This window comes from Scyliorhinus canicula, chromosome 4, assembly GCF_902713615.1.
Source record: "Scyliorhinus canicula chromosome 4, sScyCan1.1, whole genome shotgun sequence".
Lineage (NCBI taxonomy): Eukaryota > Metazoa > Chordata > Chondrichthyes > Carcharhiniformes > Scyliorhinidae > Scyliorhinus > Scyliorhinus canicula.
The window spans coordinates 59,023,486-59,035,803 of NC_052149.1; positions in this window are offsets into that span (position 1 = coordinate 59,023,486).

Genomic DNA, 12,318 nt, shown 5'->3' on the forward strand with positions numbered 1-12,318 from the left:
CTCCTTCCCTTGTATGTAACGAAAAGCTATTAAGTTTCTCGGGTTGAAGCTATTTTCAATGAAATGAATTTATCCCCTTTTGCATACTACAGTCAATATAGCCTTATTACTTCAGCCCTTGAAAGATGATAAAACAAAACACATTTATATATTATGGTGACTGGATTGTAGTTGATACATGAATTTTGATTCTTTGTTTTTATATACCATGAGTGCATTTTTGAAATTAAAGATTCATATTACCTAGTTTTGGCAATTTCGAAAGACTGTTCCAAAGTGCCCTATTAACCTGTTTTCCCATGGAGTGGATTTTTGTCAGGTCATTGAAAAGAAATCAAAAGTAGAAAACGAGGTACAAAAATTAAGTTGACCAATATATTTAAGCGTTCTATTGGATATTTAGGGTATAATATGCTCAAAGTATTTGCTCAATTGCCTTCGGAATGAATGGGTGAATTTGTACTTGATTATAACTCTTGGGATCTGAATATTTTGTCTGGAGAAAGTAACTTCTGTGAATTGAATAATGTCGGTTATGAGAATAGATTAAGTTCAATATTATATGGGGGAAAATATTTGGTGATCAAGGATGAGAATCTCCGGGTCTTAAAATGGAACTTTAACCCGGGTTGTCATCTCTTTGTTGGCACTTAGTGGAGTTCCTGATGAGGTAAGTTATGTCTGATCTCTCGAAAGATATACTCAATTGAAGGAACAGCCCTTTCTCTTCTATTGATTTTTTATATTGCTTTGGTACAATACGTGGTTCACTGCAAGAAAAGAAAACACACAAAAATATTTCCTAATATTGCCTGGCGTGAAGGATAATTCGAAGAAAACAGCGCTGTTGAGAAACAAGTATCGGCTGATAGTAGTATCATCAGGTTGAGCAGATGTCCAACAAATGGGTAGGTGTGTGGAAATAAGTAAGGTTTTATTTGAATGATTTTTGGGGGCAAAAGCTTTACTCCTACTTTGATGACTTGATCCAATCATTAGATTTAATAAATATCTTCTAAATGCAGGATTCCTCTCATTACAAATTACGAGCAAATGTTGCGCAAATCTGTGCTGAAATATTGATATTGTTTCTTGATTGATCCTTTAGTTTAACTTTGATTCCTTTTCTTTTAAAAATGATACCCTAAAAATGAGTGTTTGTGGCATTTGTGCAATTACCTTCGTGTGGCATTTTTAAGTCCACTATTTTAGCTGAGTGTTTGTTCAATTAAAATAAAGGGTTAAATGTCTGTACTAAAAGAAATGACATCCAAACTCTTACTCATCAGCTACTAAAGTTTTTAAGACTTCTTTAGATTTCAGAGTAGTTAGGCCATACTTGTGATTCCACGTTAATATATAAAAGTAGCTAATTATTAGATTGCTCGAAGAGAATCTGTTACTTTCAGCAATGCATAAGCAATGCAAAGAAAGAAAAAAAATAACTAACAGCATCTGGGATATTCACATATCTGGGACACAAAACAATATTCTCCTTTCGACTCATTATGAGTCATTCAGAACACAAGAATACTTGTTTTGTACACAGGACACATACTAATTTCAATACAGGTTTACTCTATGGTCTTCCTTCACTTACTGTGCTGCTGTTACATGGGCTTGATGTTCCTTCCTACTTTATGGCTTTTCCCATGAATGGGAAATTAACACTCTTGTTTTTGATCTAACCATAAATGTGTTGCATAAGACTTTGATGTTTATAGAGAGTACATAGTCTGGAACAAATTAGAGGATTTAATACATAGCTGGATTTAAAGATGAGATTGCGCAATACTTGGAAATGCATGAAAAAATAGGACTGAGTCTGCATGGCTTCTTCAAGGGGAGGTCATGTCTGAAAAATCTGTTAAAATTCTTTGAGGAGGTAACAAGGTAGTTAGACAAAGGAGTGGGCGTAATCTTTTTAGACTTCCAGAGGCCTTTGACAAGGCACCAAATAGGAGGCTGTTAAAAAGTTAAGAGCCCATGATGTTAAGGATAAGATACTGGCATGGATAGAGGAATGGCTGACTGGCAGAAGGCAGAGATTGGGGATAAAGAGTTTTTTCAGGATGGCAGCTGGTGACTACTGGTGTGCATCAGGGGTCAGTATTGGGACTACAACTTTTCACAATATACATTAACAATCTAGAAGAAAGAACTGAGGGCACTGCTACTAAGTTTGCAAATGATACAATGATATGCAGAGGGACAGGTAGTATTGAGGCAGTGAGGGGGCTGCAGAAGGACTTGAACAGATAGGAAATGGCAGATGGAATACAATATGGAAAAGTGTAAGGTAATGCACTTTGGTAGGAAAAATGGAGGCATAAACTATTTTCTAAATGGGAAAAGACTCAGGAAATCAGAAGCACAAAGGGACTTAGGAGTCCGAGTTCAAGATTCTCTGAAGGTTAATGTGCAGGTTCAGTCAGCAGTTAGGAAAGCAAATGAAATGTTAGCATTCATGTCAAGAGGGCTAGAATACAAGAGCAGGGATATACTTCTGAGGCTGTATAAGGTGTTGGTCAGAACCCAATTGGAGTATTGTGAGCAGTTTTGGGCCCATATCTAAGGAAGGGTGTGCTGGCCTTGGAAAGGGTCCAGAGGATATTCACAAGAATGATCCCTGGATAGAAGAGCTTACCATATCAGGAGCGGTTGAGGACTCTGGGCCTGTACTTGGAGTTTTGAAGGATGAGCGGGGATCTTGTTGAAACTTACAGGATACTGAGAGACCGAGATAGAGTGGATGTGGAGAGGATGTTTCCACTAGTAGGAAAAACTAGAACCTGAGGGCACAGCCCTCTTTAAAACTGAGATGAGGGGAATTTCTTCAGCCAGAGGCAGGTGAATCTGTGGAACTCTTGCCGCAGAAGGTTGTGGAGGTCAAGTCACTGAGTGTCTTTAAGACAGAGATAAATAGGTTCTTGATTAGTGAGGGGATCAGAGATTATGGGGAGAAGGCAGGGGAATGGAGATGAGAAACATATCAGCCATGATTGAATGACAGAGCTGACTCAATGGGCCGGATGGCGTAATTCTGCTCCTATGTCTTATGGTTTTATGAATTGAAATGATTGAGAGCAAAGCTTAAGGACCTTAACAAATATTACCACAATCCCAGAAACATTGTGGGCAACACACTGAAAGGAGTGTGATAGTTTATGAAAGTGCAGCAGTTTATATTCTCTCATACTTAGCTACTATATTAGTCTTTGTTTGCTATTAGAGTTACAGGAGTGAATAATAATTGATATTCCAATTTCATTTCTGCACTCACTTGATTAGGTTCAGAGTGATGTTACACCATGTGATAGGCAAGAATTGGTCACAGGGTTTGTTTTAATCTACTCCAGGACTCTAATGCAGTACTACAGCATCTGTGCTGTTGGAAATGCCATCTTTCGGAAGAGACATTAATTAATGCCTTGTGTGCCCTCTCAGGCAGACACAAAAGATACCATAATGCTATTTGGAGAAGAGTGGGAGTTGTGTGTTTTACCCAATATTTATCCCTCCACCAATATCACTAAACCAGGCTATCTGGTCATTATCACATTGTTGTTTTTGCGAGCTTGCTTTGTGCCAATTGGCTGCCTTTGCTTATATTAAAATAGTTACAAGAGTTCAAAAGTACTTCATTGGCTGCAAAGTGTGCGAAACATCCAGAAACTGAACGGTGCATTATAAATGCATGTTTTTTTTTGGATGACATGACAGAATACAATATTTATATATTACAAATAACATCACATGTGTGAATTAGACATGCATACAAGAAACATTAATCACATTACGGATAATCATTGGAACAAAATTAACCAGCTTATCCTTTGATTATACAGTTGATACAAAAAACAGTGTCCGTGAATTGTGCAACAAATAAAACAGTTTGCTTTAAACACAAAAAAAACTTGGAAATGCAAAACAGTTAATGAATTCCTTTTTTTACATTTTCATGTTTTGAATAAATTAAGCACGCAGTTCATTGGCTATCAATCAACTACTTTGGTGGTTTAACATTATTCAATGTAATGAATAAATGTTCTTGTGTGAACTTCCGCTGAGGAAGTGTTTTTGTTTCGAAGCACGATTAATTGAATTGTCTTAAAATTATACCAAACCATTGTCTTTTTAAGTTTTCTTCCCTCAAACTCTAAATGTTCTTTTTGTTTAAACTGGAGGTAATTTCATTGTCAAAATTATTCTCACTATATGGGGACCAAATGCTGCTGCACATTTTTGGCAATGGTCTTCGAATGTTTGCAGAATTGCAGCCTAATTCTCAATATTATTATTCTCATGGGTCAACATTCAAAGGTCGGGTACCACATGGTATACTTATGTTACATAGCTTTTTCTAAAGTTCAAATCCTGTTCATCTTTTACATGGTACAAACATTTCACTCACACTGATTTGTGGGAGAACAGATTTCAGAAGAGCTCTGATGCTACTGAAACCTCCATGCATACATTTGGTTCAGGTATTCCAAGTCTATACAGATGGTGCAGCCAGAACCTGAATGACACCTGGATGTGCTTCAAATAAAGCTGCCAGCGCTGGTGCCACAGGATATTGAACAAAGAGCCCTGTTGCAGGGTGCATAAATCTGACCACACATTTCATGGTTGATTGCATTTCTTGAATCCACGAGACCAAAAAGGTTTGAAGTGTACTCCTTCATACTGTCAACATGGCATATGAGATCCATGCCAGACAATTCCTGGCATACTGTTATCATATTAAAGGCTTCTTCCTGGAGGTCCTCATCCATGTCCTCTGTAGAATATTAGAACACACGTTCGCCCTCTGGAGAACTTTAGCCTGTACTGTCCTTTCCAAATGCCCTTGCTCCTAATCATTTTTATTTGGTAAATTGTCCAGTACAGACACTGCATCTCAGGCATACAAGTATATAAGTTGCTAATTTATGAACTGATGCTTGCAAGGGATGAAATTATGATGATGTCCGAGGGCTGCCTTCTTCCTTCACTGCTACAACTGAGCCTGGGACCTGCAATACAAAGAAACAGAGTTTGTGACTTAGTGACAAGAGACAGCAGGATCAGAAGAGTGGGAATTCCATGGATCACCGGGTTTTCAAATGGAGTGTGTGAGAAAGAGACATCAGTAACAAGGGAAAGAAAGGGGAAGATGGAAAAAAACTCCTCACCATCGGCCTCAATGCCCTCTCTTTCCCAGTGACATTAATTGCCATCTCCACCATTTGTGTGAAGATTTGGGTGACTGGTGGCCATATTCTTGTTTGTATGATTCTGTTAGTGTGTGACTTGTCAAAGGATGGTGACAATACCTGTGGTAGCTTAGTATAATTTGTGTGGTAAGAAACAGAAGTAGCTTTAAAGAAAGTGTCCAATCATCATCTGCATTGATTGCAAATTAGGTAGCATCTAATCAAAAGTTTTACAGCTGAGTGGCATGTTGAAAGTCCATTGCAGCTCATATTGAAATCATGACATGATAATGGTTACTGTTGTGCATTTATGTTTGCTCCTGGTTGGAGCAAGGTCACTTTAAGAGTCCAATTACGTGACATATTGATTATGTCATTGGCCATTTGTGCAGGCAACGGGGGCAGTCTAGCCGAACAGCCTTGTTTATTTGGATCTTTGTGGTCTGCAAGATTATCCTTTAAAACTATCACTAAGAAAGCTGGCGACTAGGGAAGGACCATGCTGGCAGACTCCTGGAGAAGTCACAAAATATAGAAAAATCATCTATCCATGCGCAGACATCAGAAAAGGATTAAGAAGCTAAAAACTTTGCTGCACCAAAGTTGGCAATGTCAGATGCCAAATCTAGGCAGCATCCCTCAAAGGAACCAAAATTTAAACGAAGATTTTGGATGAATCAACATCGAAAAGAAAGCTCGCCATGTGCTCTGCCTGGAAAGATCTGGAACAGTGCAGCAAACAATGTGAGTAGCAAGTACCCTGCCGAATAGTTTAGAGATGGGGTGTTCCAAAACTTAGGAATGAAACAGGCTGAGCTCAAGGGTACCTTGTTCGAAAAGAAAACAAGGCCGTGCTAAAAGTTACACAGTTCCAACTTGCCTGAGTACATTGGCAGTGTGTGTGGGGGGGGGGGGGGGGGGGGGGCAGAATTCAACCTCCTGCAAAGTCTAGTGCAGCCAGAAAAATCCGGCTTGAAAACCTATGGTGAGATTGAGTTGAGCGAGAGAAGCTGCAACATATCGCATTAAAACCCTCAAATATAATCCTAAGAACCTACACTGGGGAAGTGGTTCTGTTGAGGGGCTATATCAATGCAAACGTGCAGCTGAATTAACAGATCGCAGACTTGTCCCTGCACATCGTTAAAGGTAATTATCCAGCCGTAATGTGGAGAACCTGACTGGAAAGTATCAAGCTACTCTGGGCCTAGGTGAATCTCATGTCGGAGTCCGAAGCAGGTCAACCAAAATTTTAACTAAACATGCTATTGTCTTTAAGGAAGAGCTGGGAAGCTTGAAAGTGATCGCAGTCAAACTAAGGATTAAGGACAATAGCCAAGCAAGATGCATAAAGGCCATGACCGTGCCGTTAGCCATCAGGCCTAAGGTTGAGGCAGAACCCAATAATCTAAGTGATTGGGTCACACTGATAGTATCTGTGATGGAAAAAGAGGTTCAGTATGCATATGTAGCAATTATAAAGTTACTATGAGTCCGTACTGTCTGCAGAGCAGTATCCTCCACCTTTAATTAATGATTTATTTGCTCAGTTGGCTGGAGGTCAGCATTTCAGTAAAGTCAACCTGAGTCAAGCTTATCTCCAGATAAATGTGGATCCAGTTTAACAACAACATTTGACACAATGTGGTATTTAGATAGAATAGGCTGCCATTTGGCATCACGTTTGCACCTGCATTGTTCTAACGTGCCATGGATCATATTCTAAGTGGAAAAGTAGAATACTAGTGCTACTTGGATAGTATCTTAGCTACTGGAAAGAATGAGGAAGAGTATCTTCAAAATTTAAATGCTAATCTCCAGAGACTAGAAGATTACTGTCTATGCGTCCAGTAGGATAAATATGAATTCATCAAATCTTCTATTGAATACCTCGGGCATGTTTAGGGGCCGGTTTAGCACAGGGCGAAAGAGCTGGCTTTTAAAGCAGACCAAGGCAGACCAGCAGCACGGTTCAATTCCCGTACCAGCCTCTCCGAACAGGCACCGGAATGTGGCGACTAGGGGCTTTTCTCAGTAACTTAATTTGAAGCCTACTTGTGACAATAAGCGATTTTCATTTCATTTCATTTCATGTCAGAGATGCAAAGGGACTGCACCTTCAAAAGTAAAGGCCATAACTGAGGCACCTGCATTTCAAAACGTAAATCAACTTTGATCATTTTTGGGGTTGGTCAAACAATTACGGAAGGTTTTTCCCTAATCTAGCATCTATTCTCAAGCCTTTAACAACTTATTGTGTCAAAACAGGAAATGGAAATGGATGACTCAATGTGAGAAGTCCTTTACACAAGATAAAGTCAGAAGTCCTGATACACTTTAATCCAAAGTTAAAGTTGCAACTGGCTTATGATGCATCACCTTATGGGATGGGAGCAGTGATTTCTCAGATAATGCCTAATGATGAAGTCAAGCCAATAGCATTGCATCAAGATCTTTGAACAAAGCAGAAATGAACTGTGCACAGATAGAGAAGGAAGCTTTCAGCATCATTTTCAGAATCATTTTTACCAATATCTAAATGGAAGGAAACTTACTTTACGAACGGATTATCGATCACTGACAACAATACTTAGGCCACATGCTGGTATTCCATTTCTAGCAGCAAGCCCGATGCAGACATGGGCATTGCTGTTGTTAGCACATAGAAATTTGATAAAAGATCATCAGTCAAATCTCCACGGGAACACTGATGAGCTCTCTAGATTACCTTTACCTAACAAGTCATCAATAAGTGATAATATTTTCCATTTCGCTGAAGTCAGTAACACTCCTGTAACCACAGCACAGGACACGTTAAGAAGTATAACAAGAATAACCCACTACTTTCCGAAATTATGGACATGGTACTCTGTGGCAAGACCGCGGGAGTAAACCCTGAGTTGGAGACATTTGTTACCCGAAGACTAAAACTATTCATACAGGCTGGTTGGCTACTCTGGGGAACGAGGGTTATTATTCTGCCATTGTTAAGGAAACGTGTTTCAAACCAACTTCATGAATGAAAAATGAAATGAAAATCGCTTATTGTCACGAGTAGGACTCAATGAAGTTACTCTGAAAAGCCCCTAGTCGCCACATTCCGGCGCCTGTCCGGGGAGGCTGGTACGGGAATCGAACCGTGCTGCTGGTCTGCTTGGTCTGCTTTAAAAGCCAGCGATTTAGCCCAGTGAGCACATGAAGGTCATTGTCAGCTAGTCAGTATGAAGGAGATAGCCAGAAGCTACTTTTGTTGGCGAGGGATCAATAGCAAAATCAAGGAGAAGGCGGGCATGTGTTCAACTTTTGCAAAAGTTCAAAGCCTGCTGCCATGAGCGCCATTACACCATGGGAATGGCCCGAAGGGCCATTTCAATGTGGTCATAATCAAGAGACAGAATCAGCTGAGGTGCCACAACACGCTGTGCCAAGTGAATACCTGAGAACCTGACAATACCACAACTGAGGAAGACAGTACACCAGTTGAAGGCACTACAACATCAAGGCAAACTCTGGACACAATGAATTTCCCAACTTATTGACTGTTGTGTTTATTAATTGTTCATATCTAAGTTTGGATTATTAATGTTATATTGTGTTTCATTGCAGGAACCTTGCATGTAAAGGAGGAAGAAAGTGTTGTGTATTCCTGTTTGTTCCGAGTTGGAACAAGATCACTTTAAGAGTTAGACCATGCGATATATTAATGATGTCAAATGGGCAGTCTATCCTAACAGCCTGTGGAGTAAACGCCTTTCCAATAAAGCTTTTGTTTGTTTGTTCCTTCGTGATCCACAAGTGTATTCTTTAAAAATGCTTATAAAAATATTAAAGTTGCTTCCTGTACTATTAGAATCAACTATTCAAATCAGTTCAAAGAATTAACAGGAATGTACTGAATCCTGCAGTTTTATCAGCAGCTACAGCACTCAGTATCACATTAGACATGAGAATTACATCTGCAGAATAAACATTAAATATATGTCAACTATTTTGGTCGGAACATTGATGCAAATTCAGCAATATTAATAATAACTTTAAGAATTATGTTTATTAACATTACAACCCAGGAGTATTTGTAGCCATAAACATCCAATATTTTTTGTCACTTGACTATTACAAATTGCAGAGCTTTTTAAATTCCACTTGCCACTGGACCAAAGGTGTAATAATTAAATTAAATTAAATTACATTTTTTAATCAAAATGTGTTCACATAAAAGACACATAAATTTTAAATCAACCACAACACAGTAGCCGATCTGACATTAAAATATCCTTTAACGTATCTCAAATAATAATTTTCATCACCAAGGAGGCATTCAAGCCGTGGGAATGGTGAAGAAAAAAAGCCATAAATCTGATTCTAAGCATCAGAACAAACATGAAATGCTAGAGAAACATGGGTCAGGATTCTCCGGTCGCTGATTCTGAAATTGCATTTAGGCGATCGGCCAGAGAATCCCCGTTCGCTTCAAAATCAGGGCGGTGCTGTTTTTGCAATGTTCCGCCCCTTCGAAAATGGCGTACTTCGAGTACGCCGCACACCATATGTATGGCCTCAGGACATCACCTGAGGCCTATCCGATGCTCTGCCCCCGATGGGCCGAGTTCCCAATGGCGTGGAACACAAATCCTTTTTTCCGTGAACCCGGCGTGGCCATTCCACGGGCAGGGGAACCTTTGGCGGGGGCTGGGGGGACTGGTGGAGGGGTGATCCGGGGGTGGCGAGGCTGGTTACAGGGGGGGGGCAGTTTTTGGCAGGCTGGGTTCACGTGTGGCTGGCGCCATGTTGCACAGCATGGCCACTGCAGGCTGCCGCCGTGTGCATGCACGGCCACGGACCCGGCAATTCTCCAGCCGTATCCACAGGTAAAGGGAGGCAGCTTTAGGCTGCGCAGCTGCTAGACCCCCACCAGACGTAGGATTGGTGCAGCTTTTGCGCTGTTTCTTCTGGTGTAAAACGCCACTGTTCCCACACCGTCGTCAGCACTTAGTCTGCAAATCGGAGAATCCAGCCCGTAAGGTTTTCAATCTTGCCGGGTCTTCGGAAAGAGGGAAAGGTAGGATAAAACTGAATGAAACATATAAGCTGGTAATCAAAAATAAAGCAGAAAATGCCAGAAATACGTGCAGCCAGCAAGAATATACGATGGATTGACCATACCTGAATGTTACACTTTCTGGGAGGACATCAACATTTTCTGAGGAAAGTGTCCCTGGATGCTAACTATATAGACTTTCATTAAAGCATTTAATAAGGTTCTGCTCAAGAGATTATTAACTAAAAGGAGAGTGCACAGAATTGTAGGGAATCTGGTGACATGTGCCAATAGGTGGTTGGTAGGTGGGATACAAAGAGCCAGACTGACAGGATGTAATAACAATGTCACCACAGTCGCAGAAGCTGTTCTTCTCTTTGAGAGCTGACTGGTGGTGATTTAACCCAAGGGTCACCATGCCTCAGGTGTGGTTGAGAAGGCAGGGCCTTCATGAATAACCTCAGCCGGTAAAGGCATTGAGCCTGTTCCAATGGTATTGCTCCACATCACAAACCAGCCATCCAGCCAACTTAGCTAACCTACAGCCTGTCAGGATGTAGCAAGTGGTGTTCCCCAGGCATCTGCACGTGTGGCTCTGCTTTTGACCAAACATTAATGACAAGCAACAGAATGGAGTTGTATATCAAGATTTCAGATGATTTTCAGTTAGAAGGCTCTGTAAGTTGTATGTATAGGAGCATTAAGTTACAAAGGGACATAGACAGACTAAGTGAGTGGACAAATGTAGAGCAGATGAGTTCAATTTGGGGTTCAGTGAAATTATCTACTTTGGATCTGAGGAACACAAATCACAACGATAAGAGACTAAGAAATGTGAAGCAGCAATGGAATTTAGGTATTCTTGTAAACAAATTGAGGAACCGACACTTCAGTTGTACAGAACCTCGGGCAGAACCCATCTGGTGTATCGTGTTCAATTCTGGACAGCAGACAAATGTGCCTTACCAGAAATAACGCCAAGCTGAAAAGTAAATTGTAAGGACAGGTTGCATCAACCTGTCTAGTATTCCCTTGAATTTGGCAGACTAATGGTAATCTAACTGAAGTGTTTAAAGCTATACAGGTCATTTAGAAGTGAAGCTGGAAACACTGGATGGGTTTTTCCCCTTATTGTACTAATTGTTTATTCCTGACTGGACCAAAAGTAAAACGGGAAGGGTCAATCCATGGCAGGATCGGCCAGAGTCAGTATGGATTTATGAAGGGGAAATCATGCCTGGCAAATCTACTGGTATTCATCAAGGATGTAACTAGTAGAATTTATTAAGGGGAGCCAGTGGATCTGGTGTATTTGGACTTTCAGAAGGCTTTTGACAAAGTCCGGCATAAAAGATTGGCGTGTAAAATTAAAGCGCATGGATTGGGATAGTGTGTGGAGATGGATAGAAAACTGGTTGGCAAACAGGAAACAAAGAGTAGGAATTAAGGGGTCTTTTTCAAATTGGCAGGCAGTGACTAGTGGGGTGCCATACGGAGCGGTGCTAGGACCCCAGCTACGCACAATGTATATGAATGATTTAGATGAGGGAACAAAATGTCATATCTCCGAATATGCAGCTGGCACAAAGTTGGATGGGAGGGTGAGCTGTGAGGAGGATGCAGAGCTCCTTCAGTGTGATTTGGACAAGTTGAGTGAGTGGGCAAATGAATGCAGTATAATTTGGATAAATACGTGGTTATTCACTTTGGTAAGAAAAACAAGAAGGCTAGCTATTTGACAGCTTTGCAAAGGGTCACCTCTTTTCCCTCCCTACAGATGCTGCCAGACCTGCTGAGATTTTCCAGCATTTTCTCTTTTGGTTGAATGTAAACTATTATCTGAATGGCCATAAATTAGGAGAGGGGAATGTGCAACGAGATCTGAGTGTCCTCGTATACCAATCACTAAAGGTAAGCATGCAGGTGCAACAGGCGGTAAAAAAGGCAAATGGTATGCTGGCCTTCATTGCGAGAGGATTCTATTAAAGGAGCAGGGATGTCTTGCAACAGTTAAACAGGGACTTGGTGAGGCCACACCTGGAATATTGTGTGCAGTTTTGGTCTCCTTATTTGAGGAAGGAT